We start from the raw sequence: 12,891 nt of genomic DNA, 5'->3' as shown, positions 1-12,891 counted from the left end.
AGCCGAAGTCCTCTAAGGGAATGTGCAGAAGGTTTCTGAGACTTTCTCTTTTTAAAGATTTCTTACTTTTTTACTTTCTCTACTTTCCTTCCTTCCTTCCTTCTTTCTCTCCCCTCTCTCTATCTTTCTTCTTCCTTCCTTCCTCTCTTTCTTTCTGTCTTTCTTGCTCTCTTTCTATTTCCAGACAGATAAGGAGCTCAGAGTCAGGCAAGAGTGCACTGATGCTCACTGATTCCAAAGCATTTCTAACCTGCCAGGCAGAGGGATCTTTGCTGCTGGTTTTTTGGACCATTCCAGAAAGGTAGATCAGGCAAAGGAAACAAGTGTATGGGGGAAGAAGAGATGTTATTTTGTAGACAGGTTAAGAATTTGAATGGAATCCACCCTCCCTGACTAGCCAAAGGAGAACTTCTCTGTAGGACTAGAATGCAAACAGGAAGAGAGTGACCCAAATTTGTGCTTGGAGCCGACGAAGGGGGATGTGAACTTAGATCTTTGCCAGCTTCCCAGCAAAGAAAGGGATGGCTTTGCTCCGAGGAGCCCTAGAGCTCATTTTTAAGCTGCAGCATTTGGTACTTGACTTGCTTCGTTCATGGTAGAGCCAGGCAGGCCTATCTGGCCAGAGAAGAATTAAAACCTTCTTCTGGAGGAAGTGGATTGGATTTTCATAACTTGATACCACTTCTCAAGGAGTCCTTAGGTGGGGACATTTTGTTTCTCTAGGGAGTTGGCAGTCACTGTATCAATAAGAGGATGCGCCTTGGAACTTCCGGGACCTTAGTCCTTTCATTGTGCGAATGAAGAAACTGAAGTCAGAGACTGACACTGGCCAGACCTTGGCTGAGCACCCGCCTTTGGTGTCTGAGAGTGGCTGTGTGTGGTTAACAAGCTCGAGATTGGTCCCATTTGCTAGCTGTGTGTGTACTTGTGTATTCTTGTACACCAAATTTGTACAGTATAAGCACCAAGCTCCTTATACGGATGTTCAAGCAGCCACTGCCATTTCTGATGGTTCAGGTAGGGCACAGGGTAATAGCATGATGTCATCCTTAGGGGCTTCCCCCCCACCACCCTCACTTCATTTCTATCTTCATCGGGAATTTCCAAGCATCTTTATTAGTGTGGCTCTCTCTAAAAAGATCAAATTATTAGCAGAATTTTTACCTATAAAGCAGAATGAAAAAGTGCCACTGTGGTACAACTAGAGACTGGCCCAGAACCCCTTCCACTCAGCACCTTGTCCCACTCTTGCCACCCTCTGAAAACCTCAGGGTGTTTCTGTGAAGCCACAGGACTCCCTGGCACAGAGGCAAAAACCATGGGTTGTGTAGACTGTGTTGAGGAGTTGGAGTTTCTTCTACACACCTGTTTACACTATCTTGATCTGTGTTTCAGAAAGTGACTCTTAATAATGATTTTTAACCCTCCGACTTTTTGATTCATAAAGGATACCTATTTACTGTCGAAAGTGTACAAAACAGAAAGAAATTGCAAGCATCTCTTGGCTATAATTCTACCCCCTACCTGAAAGAACCATGTTTTCTTATTGGAGTATCCTCCCCCCACCCCACCCCCAGAGAGGCTTCTTTGCTTGTATCTTTGGAAGTTTGATTTTGATTTACTGCTAAATATGATCATGAACTTCCACAAAAAGAACTGAATGTAAAAATGAGAGTAAGTATAAATCCTTAAGAAAAACAGAAAAGTAGATGATAGAGAAGGAGGAATGTGAGCAAAACTTTTGAAAGATGGGGAGCAGGAGGGTGAGAGAGAAGCAAAGCTTAGAAGGTTGAATATCCCAGCTGCGAGGAAGGGGAGCTGACATGTACACAGGACCCACTAAAGGCTAAAGAATGAGGGCTACAGAGTGTTCCTGACAATGGGGTGAGGGGGGCAGGTGGAAGCAGGAATATTGGTTGAAAGTTTGTGTTAGAGCCACAGACCCCTCTCTCGGGCCGCCAGCAGCGTCCTCCCCCCCAGCTGCTTTCCTACAGGCAGTGTTGAACCAGGGCAGCCAGCGTCCTCCCCCACCAGCTGCTTTCTTACAGGCAGTGTTGAACCAGGGCAGCCAAGGGTGAGGGAGGCTCGGTACTGAGAGCAGGAGAATTCAGTGGAAGTTTGTGTGCTGAACAGAGAGACCCTCTCCTGCTACTCCCACAGCGTGGCTTTTACCCATCCTCCAGGCAGGGTTTTGGATAACTTCTCTCTGAGGAAATGGACCTCACATGAAAAAACGCTCCTTTATCACTTCACAGCAATACTAACCAAGCAGCTAGACCTGTACAAATAGCTTTCAGTACCTCGCTCTTAAATTTGAATGGGCAGATCTGGTACATCGCATGTCGAATGAGCCCTCTAACATGAAAGACAGAGACCCAAACCAACAGGAAAAAGAGATTTTGAAGTCATAAACATGTTGTTTTTTAAAAGGCATATTTAGGGGACTTCCCTGGTGAAACAGTGGTTAAGAATTCACCTGCCACTGCAGGGGACATGGACTCAATCCCTGGTCCGGGAAGATGCCATGTGCCGTGGAGCAACTAAGCGTGTGCACCACAAGTGCTGGGCCAGGGTGCTGCAGCTACTGAAGCCCGCGTGCCTAGAGCCTGTGCTCCTTAACAGGAGAAGCCACCGCAGTGAGAGGCCCGTGCACCACAATAGAGTAGTCCCTGCTCGCCACAACTAGAGAAAGCCCGGGCAAAGCAACAAAGACCCAGTGCGGCCAATAGATAATTTATTAAGTTTGAAAAAAGGAATCTGCCTTGCAACTCAGGAGATGCGAGTTCAATCCCTGGTCAGAGAACTAAGATCCCACATGCAGGGGAGCAACTAAGCCTGCATGCCACAGCTAAGAGAGTCCATGTGCCACAATGGAAGATCCCACATGCTGCAACCAAGACATGATACAGCCAAAGTAAAGAAATAAATATTAAAAAAATAAAAAGGTATATTCATAAAATAATAATAAGCTCTTGGATATCAAAACTAGGAGTGGAAATTTCAGTAGAATAGAGTTGAATGATTGAACAAGGAAATTCTGGAAAGTAGGACAAAAAGGCTTGAGAGATGGGAAAGAAGAAAGAAAAGAGAAGAAAACAAGAGTAAGTTTAGGAGGCCCAGTATCCATCTCATAGAAGCTCAAGGGAAAGAAATGGAGAAGAAAAAGTTATTAAATAAACACCAGGAAAAAAATCTAGAAGTGAAAGAGTTTCTGCATTGAGTCCCTGTAGCACTGAGCACAATGATAATTAGATACACTACATCAGAGTAAAAGATGTTCTAAGGGACAGCATCATGAACTTTCAAAACTCCAGAGATAGAGAGAAGTTACCAAAAGCCAGCACAGGGAAAAAGAGCCACAAACAGAAGATCAGAGAACAGAATGTCATTGGACTTCACAAAAGTAACACCAGAAAAGAGGTGGGGAAGCAACATCAGAAGCTACATGGAGTAATTCTTTCAAGTTTCCAGGGGAAATTAACTCTCGGTCCAGAATTCTGTGATCACCATTCAAGCAAAATAATAGAATGAAGACATTTTTCAGACATGTGAATTTTCAAAACTTTACACACACATACCCTTTGTATTCCTTTTCAAGGAAGCTACTGGAGGATGTGCTCCACTAAAATGAGAGAGGAAATCAACAAAGAGGAACAAGTGGTACAATGTGCAGTTGTCTTGTTTCTCCTTTGGCTCAGCCGCTGAATGACCTTCTGTATTTCAGTTGTTATCTTTGCGTCTTGAGCGTGGGGAGAAAAAAAAAAGCCTACCCCACCGTGGGAACTAAAAAGTACTCACTTGCAAGACTGGACCTGTGGTGTGGGCACCATTAATGAGATGTATCTATGTTACATTTTGACAGAGAAGAGAGGGATGAAGTGTGTGTTTTATCCATGGTTATGGTGGTGATAGTAGGGATGGGCTGCAAGTTTGAGTTCTTGGCACATAAGTGGCAGGGATACAAAGTAGCTCCCAGTGTGTTCTCAGTTACCCAATTGTGTCCAGCTCTTTGCAACCCCATGGACTGTAGCTCACCAGGCTCCTCTGTCCATGGAATTTTCCAAGCAAGAATACTGGAGCGAGTTGCCATTTCCTCCTCCAGGGGATCTTCCTGACCCAGGGATTGAACCTGGGTCTCCTGCATCTCCTTCATTGGCAAGCACATTCCTTACCACTGTGCCACCTGGGAAGCGCAGCACCTAGTACTCAGTGGCAATACCAGCAGTTTTGCCATCAGAAATGATTCTGCACATGGTATACTGAAATTATATTTCTTTTCTTGTTCAACTTTTTGTTTTCCCTGCAGTTGACAGTTGCCTCATATTTTTATTTATTTATTTTTCCAACATGAAAGCAAACGTGTTAGTCACTCAGTCATGTCTGACTCTTTGGGGCCCCATGGACTGTAACCCACCAGGCTCCTCTGTCCATGAAATTTTCCAGGCAGGAATACTGGAGTGGGTAGCCATTCCCTTCTTCTGGGTTTCTTCCTGACCCAGGGATTGAACCAGGCCTCCCTCTCCATCACCAACTCCTGGAGTTTACCCAAACTCATGTCCATTGAGTCGGTGATGCCATCCAACCATCTCATCCTCTGTCGTCCCCTTCTCTTCCTGCCTTCAATCTTTCCCAGCATCAGGGTCTTTTCAAATGAGTCAGCTCTTCGCATCAGGTAGCCAAAGTACTGGAGTTTCAGCTTCAACATCAGTCCTTCCAATGAACACCCAGGACTGATCTCCTTTAGGATGGACTGGTTGGATCTTCTTGCAGTCCAAGGGACTCTCAAGAGTCTTTTCCAACACCACAGCTCAAAAGCATCAATTCTTCGGTGCTCAGCTTTCTTTATAGTCCAACTCTCATATTCATACATGACTACTGGGAAAACCATAGCCTTGACTAGACAGACCTTTGTTGGCAAAGTAATGTTTCTGCTTTTTAATATGCTGTCTAGGTTGGTCATAACTTTCCTTCCAAGGAGTAAGCATCTTTTAATTTCATGGCTGCAATCACTGTCCTCAGTGATTTTGGAGCCCAGAAAAATAAAGTCAGCCACTGTTTCCACTGTTTCTCTATCTATTTGCCATGAATTGCTGGGACTGGATGCCATGATCTTAGTTTTCTGAATGTTGAGCCTTAGCCAGCTTTTTCACTCTCCTCTTTCACTTTTATCAAGAGGCTCTTTAGTTCTTCACTTTCTGCCATAAGGGTGGTGTCACCTGTATATCTGAGGTTATTGATATTTCTCCCAGCAATCTTGATTCCAGCTTGTGCTTCATCCAGCCCAGTGTTTCTCATGATGTATTCTGCATAGAAGTTAAATAAGCAGAGTGACAATATACAGCCTTGACATACTCCTTTTCCTATTTGGAACCAGTCTGTTGTTCCATGTCCAGTTCTAACTATTGCTCCCTAACCTGCATACAGATTTCTCAAGAGGCAGGTCAGGTGGTCTGGTATTCCCATCTCTTTCAGAATTTTCCACAGTTTATTGTGATCCACATAGTCAAAGGCTTTGACATAGTCAATAAAGCAGAAATAGATGTTTTTCTGGAACTCTCTTGCTCTTTTGGTGATCCAGTGGATGTTGGGAATTTGATCTCTGGTTCCTCTGCCTTTTCTAAAACCAGCTTGAACATCTGAAAGTTCAAGGTTCATGTATTGCTGAAGCCTGGCTTGAAGTAATCACTAATTCTTTCTCAATCTCTCTAATAGAATTATTAAACTTCTCACAATGCCGCAAATATGTCAGATACCGATCATCTCCTTCCCTGCTTAATCATTCTTTATTTGCAATCAAGAGCCGTGATTGGTGGTGAGAAGGTGAAGGGAATTCCCATAATAATAGTGAAGAGAAGTCCCAGTTGTGCAGCTGGTCTAGAGAGCAACCAGCCCAATTTAGAGCAAGATGGCTGAGGGCCCAGGAGGAATATCTGTAAGAAAAACATGGAGTTGATGGATTATTTGAATATATTTGCTATAGTATGAGGGTTTTATAGTTCTGTTAGAGAATTTAGGGAATAGTTGCACATTCATACATAGAATGCAAAGAAAATTAAAAACAAGGCAACAATCAATATAGGAGTAACAAAAAGTTGGAACAAGAAAGGATATCATGAGACTTCCCTGGTGGTCCAGAGGTTAAGACTCTGCTTTGCAGTGCAGGGGACACAGGTTCCATCCCTGGTCAGGGAACTAAGGTCCCACATGCCTTGGAGCTCCTGAACCCATGTGCTCCCAAGCCTGTGCATTGCAAGAAGACCCTGCATGTTGCAACTAAGACTTGAAGCAGCCAAATAAATAAATATTTTCTTAAAAAGAAAGGAAATCATAGTATAGTATGTGGCTTAGCTTTGAACAATATTTACATTTTATAATAATGGAAACACTAAAGTTTGATGAACAAAAAATGATCACATTGCTATATCTAGAAGATGGGAGAGAGGATCCGTGCATGTGTGTAGCTGCAGGAAAGCACAAACTTATCTTCTAAGATAAGAAGTTAAAAGTTGGGACTTCCCTGGTGGTCCAGTGGTTAAGAATCTGCTTTTCAATGCAGGGGACATGGGTTCAATCCATAGTCGGGGAAGATTCCACATGCTGCAAGGCAACTAAGTCCATGCACTGCAACTACTGAGCCAACTGTGTGCTCCAAAGCCCACACTCAGCAACGAGAAGCCACTGCAATGAGAAGCCTGTGCACCGCAACTAGACAGCAGCCCCTGCTCGCCTCAACTAGTGAAAGCCCACAAGCAGCAACAAATAAGTAAATATTAAGAAAAGAAGTTAAAAGTTGAAGATCAAGAAATATCAATATAAACCCATTATTTAGAAATGCAGAGATGAGTACCCAGAGAAACAACTGAAATTGGGGATGGTATGTTCAGATGTGGAGGTCAAGGGACTGCTAATTTTTCGCTGTGAGCGTTTTAATTAATTTTTAAAATCATGTGCTTTCATAACTTTCACAGGTATGAAAATTTTAAAGTCATTATTATAATCGCCACTGCCACTGATAATGCAGCTGTTTCCATTTTCTCTATGCTTGCTGAAATGTTTTGTCCACAAACTTATCTTGCCATGATAGCTATATGTGCCGTATTGGTTTCATTCAATGTGGGGTCTATTTGCAGCGTCATGTAGTATGCACGGGTGTTGTTCTAGTGACTGTATTCACTCTTGTTGTATATATGATAATTTATTTAGCCATTTCTTTATGATTATTATTTTAGATATTTATTTGTTTGGCTGGGCTGCAACTCAGGATCCTCGTTGCAGCATGTAGGACACTTTAGTTGTGCCCTGTGGGGTCTAGTTTCCTGACCAGAGATCTCACGTGGGCCCCCCGCATTGGAAGCTTAGCGTCTCAAACACTGGATCACCAGGGAAGTTTCTCTTTATTGTTTTTGATTTATAAATTTCACAGATAATACCACAGTGAATATCTTTGTGCATATAGGTGAAGTGAAAGTTGCTCAGTCGTGTCCAAGTCTTTGCAACCCCATGGACTGTAGCCCACCAGACTCCCCTGTCCATGGAATTCTCCAGGCAAGAATAGTGGAGTGGGTTGCTGTTCCCTTCTCCAGGGAATCTTCCCAACCCAGTGACCTAACCCAGGTCTCCCGCATTGCAGGCATATTCTTTACTGTCTGAGCCACCAGGGAAGACCAAGAGTACTGGAGTGGGTAGCCATTCCCTTCTCCTGGGGATCTTCCCAACCTAGGAATTGAACCGGAGTCTTCTGCATTGCAGGCAGATTCTTTACCAGCTGAACCACCAGGGATACCCTTTGTGCATATAGCTTTTTCTTTTTTGCTTTTGAATTGCTTCCTAGGACAGCTGCCCAAATTGACCAAATATGAGAACTTGGATCTTTCTCTTCAATTTCTCTATATAGTGTTGAGCCCCCTAGGTGCACCATGAACTGAGCATCCTAGGAGATTGTTAAGATAGAATTTTCTGCAGGACAATTGGCTTGTTTTTTTCTGATGGCAGCAGGAGAAATCAGAAGTCTTTCTTTTCTTTCCACATAGAACAGAATTTCCAAAGCCCTACCCCTCTCCTTCTCTGATGTCTGTGTTGGTCCACCTCCCACCCCCCGATGAAGAGTATTTTTCCTTTTTAAAATATTCAAATTAGAAGTCACTGCCCTTTTGAATAATATGGACTCAAAGGAGATACATTTAACATGGGAGAGAATGGGGCGGGGGGGTGGGGGGGAGTGAGAAAGAGGACTTCCCTGGTGGTCCAGTGGTTAAGAATCTGCCTTCAAATGCAGGGCATGAGAGTTCACTCCCTGGTCGAGGAGCTAAGATCCCACCTGTTGTGGGACAGCTAAGCCTGAGCCACAACTACTGAGCCTATGCACCACAATGAAGAGCCTGCTTGCCGCAGCGAAGATCGCAGGTGCCACAGCCAAGACCCAGCACAGCCAAAAATAAATAATTAAATAAAATGCATCTTTTTAAAAAGTGAAGGAGGCAGAAGTGGGTAGACAAGGGAGTAAGGCAGCGCACGTCCTCAGTTTACCTTCCAGGGGGACATTGAAATGCCTTCTGCACAACGTACCATTACTTTGTCATTTTGTCCCATCCTGCACTCCTCTGACCCCTTTTTTTCTCATAGCAGTAGCTGGGGAGTTAGACAGCCCTCCAGACAAACCCCTCCTTCCTCATCATGGGATAGTCTTTGGGATGTCCAACTTGCCTGGACCAAAAAAAAAAAAAAAAAGCATTTGTACTTTGGAAGAATAGCACATCTATCCTAAAAGTGTGCTTAATGAGGGCCCCGGGCCATGCAGTTTCCCTCTGGCCTGTGGCCTCATTCTTTTCAAGGAGGAAGATGCAGGCTTCAAGGCTGGGCTGCTGGACTGCCTGCCTGCCAGCACCTTACGAACAGAGAGGATCGGGGTGCTTTGTGGCCTGCATGCCTTCCCTCATTCATCTGCCCTGGCAGCTCTGACCCGGGTCCCTAGCCCCATTGCTTTCCCACCTCCATCCTTGCTTCCCGTCCTTCTGTTTCGCTCACAGCAGCCGAAGCAGTCTTTGTTAAGCGTAAAATCAGGCCTTCTCCATTCCCCACCTAAAATCCCCTGGTAACTTCCCGCCGCAGTGGTGCCAAAGCCTGACTCCTCACCAAGGCTAGAAGGCCCCACAGGGTCAGCCTCATCATTTCGCCCAGACTGCCCTTCATCCGGTCTCCTGCCTCAGGGCCTCTGCACTTCCCCTTCCACCTGCCTGGAACCCTATTTCATAGAGCTTTGCCAGGTCCTTCTCATCATTTGGGCCTCACCTGCAATATAATCTCACCTGAGGATACTTCCCTGACCTGTCATCCAAAGGAGACCCTCCCAGCAGACCCCCGTTTTATCACTTTCCAAGCCTATACTCTCTGAAATCATCGTGATTATTCAAATGTTTCTTTTCATTTTTTGTTTTTTCCTGTTAGACTAAAAATTCCATGAGAGCAGGAGTGGTGCCTGTCCCACTCCCTGATGGGCACATGGAAGATGCTCAAATAAACATTTTTGAGTGAATGAACAGGCTAGTGAAGGAATGAATAAGGACTTGGGATCTGCAGCCTTCTGGGTTGAGGAGGGCCCCACCTTCTTTTTCCTGAGGGTCTGTGGGAGGATGTGGTGGTTTGGAGGATCTCTTAGCAGCCAGAGCAGGCTGGTGGTTCCTGAAAACTCCTCTGGAGTAAACATACAGGAGGTTCTCCAGGAGGTGGGTGAAAGCATCAAGCATCTTCCACTCCGCCTCTCATGTATTCATTTGCTGGCACTTTCCATCTAAGGTGGGCAACAGGAAAAGTATTCATTTCTTTCTCCGTGGGAGGCTGCCTGGACCAACAGGACTTTTTGAGGCTGAGAAGTCCTGAAAATAAACCCAGGTCAAGGGGCCCGATGTGGACCCTGCTTGTTCAGTGTGATATGGAAGGCCAGCCCTAAGGTCGGTCCCCATCCCCTTGTCACGTGGCTGCTGGCTCCCCTCCTCTCCCATCTTGGGTGGATGGCAGATACTTGTTGTTCAGTTGCTAAGTTGTATCCTACTCTTTGTGACCCCATGGACTGTAGCACGCCAGGCTCCTCTGTCCTTCACTATCTCCCAGAGTTTGCTCAAATTCATGTCCACTGAGTCAGTGATACTATCTAACCATCTCATCCTGTCACCCCCTTCTCCTTTTGCCTTTAGTCTTTCCTAGCATCAAAGTCTTTTCCAATGAGTCAGTTCTTCACATCAGGCAGCCAAAGTATTGGAGCTTCAGCTTCAATATCAATCCTTCCAGTGATTATTCAGGGTTGATGTCCTTTAGGATTGCCTGGATGGATCTCCTTGCAGTCCAAGGGACTCTTAAGAGCCTTTTCCAACACCACAGTTCGAAAGCATCAATTCTTCAGCACTCAGCCTTCTTTATGGTCCAACTCTCACATCCGTACATGACTACTGGATACCACAGTATTGATTGTACAGACTTTGTCAACTAAGTGATGAGTCTGCTTTTTAATATGCTTTCTAGGTTTGTTGTCGCTTTCCTTCCAAGTAGCAAATATCTTTTAATTTCATGGCTGCAGTCACTGTCTGCAGTGATTTTGGAGCCCAAGAAAATAAAATCTCACTGCTTCCACTTTCCTGTAGATCCTTGACTGTGGGCATAACCACCTGCTACAACTTTCTGTGACTGAGGCTCCTTCCCTTGGGCTAATTGGGTTGTAACTTTAGGCTCTGAAATCCAGACATTGGGCAGAGGTTTTGTCCTCAGGTTAAGGACATGAATGTCTCTCTCTATGCAGGTTCATAGGAGTGGTGCAGGGGGACCGCTAGACTCTTGCTTTAGAGTAACATCCGAAGGTACAGGGCATGTTTTGCCCAGGGCATCCCTTAGGGAGAAGGCTGTTTATCACTCAGACAAGCGGGACACAACTTCCCTTCTCCCGCTGCCTATCCCTTGCACCGAGCCTGCTGAGAGTGACTCATGTGTTCCCCTGGGAAGCTGTTTCCCAGGACATGTGACTGTAACACAGAAATGACAGTTTTTACATTGACAAAGGCTGAGCAGCAGTTCCTGGTGAGCATGTCAGGTACATCTGGGACGGCCACTGGGACAAGGTAGAAGTCTAGCCAACTCGGGAGATGCTGGCTCTGAGCCCCCCAACCCCGTCCCCCCCCCCAAAAAAAAACACACAGTGGAGTTTCAGCAGGAACGAAGGGATCCTTCAGTTGTGCCGAGTTAGGGACAAGCAGCTGGTCTGGCAGCCCAGGGGCCATATGGGCTACAGGCTCACTCCCCATCCCGTTTGTGGCTCTGGGATCCTACATCCCTTAATTGCCCTTTTCTCTTAGAAATAACTTAATCCCCTGGTGGCTCAGATGGTAAAGAATCTGCTTGCAGTGTGAGAGACCCAGGTTCGATCCCTGGGTCAGGAAGATCCCCTGGAGAAGGGAATGGCTACCCACACAAGTATTCTTGCCCAGAGAATTCCATGGACAGAGGAGCCTGGCAGGCTACAGTCCATGGGGTCACAAAGAGTTGGACATGACTGAGCGACTAACACATTTAGAAATAACTTAGGGCCCCCTGAAACATTCCTGAGGTACAAGGAAGGATGGGGCTGGTGGATGTCCTTTTAGAAAAACCTTTGGAGAAATTCCTCTGCTGACCGCTTAAGACTCAGGTCAGACCCCTTAGACCTTTACAGCTGAGAAACTGTTCTTCATTCTCAGGCCAAAGAAAGTGCATCTATCCAGGAATGTCTTGGAACAGCTTGCAAAGAGGATGGGGACAGCAACCCCCCAGCCAGGATGGCTCTGTTGCTGCATAGCTGTTCTGTGGATGCTGCTGGCTGGAAGTGGGAAGGTGAAAGGAAGCGAGCTCTTTCTGGTCCAATTTTCTTTGATCTTTTATGAATGAATCAGATGCGGATAAATAGAAAAGCCCTCTCTCAAAATTCTGGATAACTTGGAGTGAGAAGGATAGCTCATTGTTCTTCTTAGGTCCATCCCATTTTGGTCCCCGGAAGGTGATCCTGGCCCTCACTCATCCTCCTGTCCCCATGGCTCCAAGGCCACCTACTGACCCCAAGTGATGTCTCTATGACCCCAAAGATGTCTCCTCTGAGCTCTACTGTGACTTTGCCCCTTGGATGTCTGCACTGGGGTGCTCAGTAAACAACTCTGATTCGGTGTGTCTGAAATGGAGCTCTTGCTATTTCAATCCCCTCCAAGTCTGTTTCTCCAGTATACTTTCCTGTCTCAGTAAATATCCACTATCCAGCCAGTCTCCCAAGTCCAACCTGCCTGTCATCCTTGCTCCTTCCCTCACTGTCCCCCATCTGATGACCCCTCCCCCGCACAAGCTCCTAGATGTACATGATTCCCTTCCTTTCATCAGCTCCATCTCCTCTTCCTAGATCAAGCCACCATCATCTGTAGCATGAGCTGCCCCACACTCTCCTTCTTGCCTGCTTGCAACTGTCCAGCCCTTCCTAGCCACAGCCAACAGCATCATTTCAGATGCCAATCAGATCCGGTGGCTCCCTGGCCTAAAACCCTCCAGGACTGTGCATCACTCCTGGAGTGAAAGCCAAGTGTTTCCCTGTGAAGGCTCAATGAGACTGGTCCCCGCTGACCTCCTCAGCCCATGTCATCCCACCGACCACGTGCTCTAGAGGCAAGGGACTGCCTGCTGTCGGCTCTGAACATGATGGCTCAGCCTGGTCTTCGGCCCCAGTGTCCTCCCCTCACAGGGGTCTTTCTCAGCCTTCTGCATGTGGTAGCCCCTCCTGCTGTCCTTCTTCGCATCATCACTTGACAATCTGCCGTTTACCACCTTGATCCATCATTGCAGAAACATCCATCTTGTCTACTGTGTCTCCTCTACTGGTGTAGCTCTTTC

At 45.9% G+C, this 12,891-nt stretch overlaps 1 protein-coding gene across 10 annotated transcripts in view; it reads left to right on the top strand.

Moving 5' to 3' along the window:
* The window catches only part of PIK3CD (phosphatidylinositol-4,5-bisphosphate 3-kinase catalytic subunit delta), a 61,230-nt gene that overhangs the window by 27,203 nt on the left and 21,136 nt on the right, over positions 1–12,891 (top strand). The window contains exon 3 of one of the 10 annotated variants that reach the window (XM_060396505.1): positions 6,557–6,763. The exons of the other annotated variants lie outside the window; for them this stretch is intronic. The gene's annotated coding sequence lies outside the window, so the exon portion shown is untranslated. The remainder of the gene's footprint in view (positions 1–6,556; positions 6,764–12,891) is intronic. 10 annotated transcript variants of the gene reach the window in all.

The sequence above is a fragment of the Ovis aries genome, chromosome 12 (assembly GCF_016772045.2).
Source record: "Ovis aries strain OAR_USU_Benz2616 breed Rambouillet chromosome 12, ARS-UI_Ramb_v3.0, whole genome shotgun sequence".
In the NCBI taxonomy this organism is placed as follows: domain Eukaryota; kingdom Metazoa; phylum Chordata; class Mammalia; order Artiodactyla; family Bovidae; genus Ovis; species Ovis aries.
Note: the sequence above shows the minus strand (reverse complement) of the source record. Positions and strands in the feature narration are given on the sequence as shown.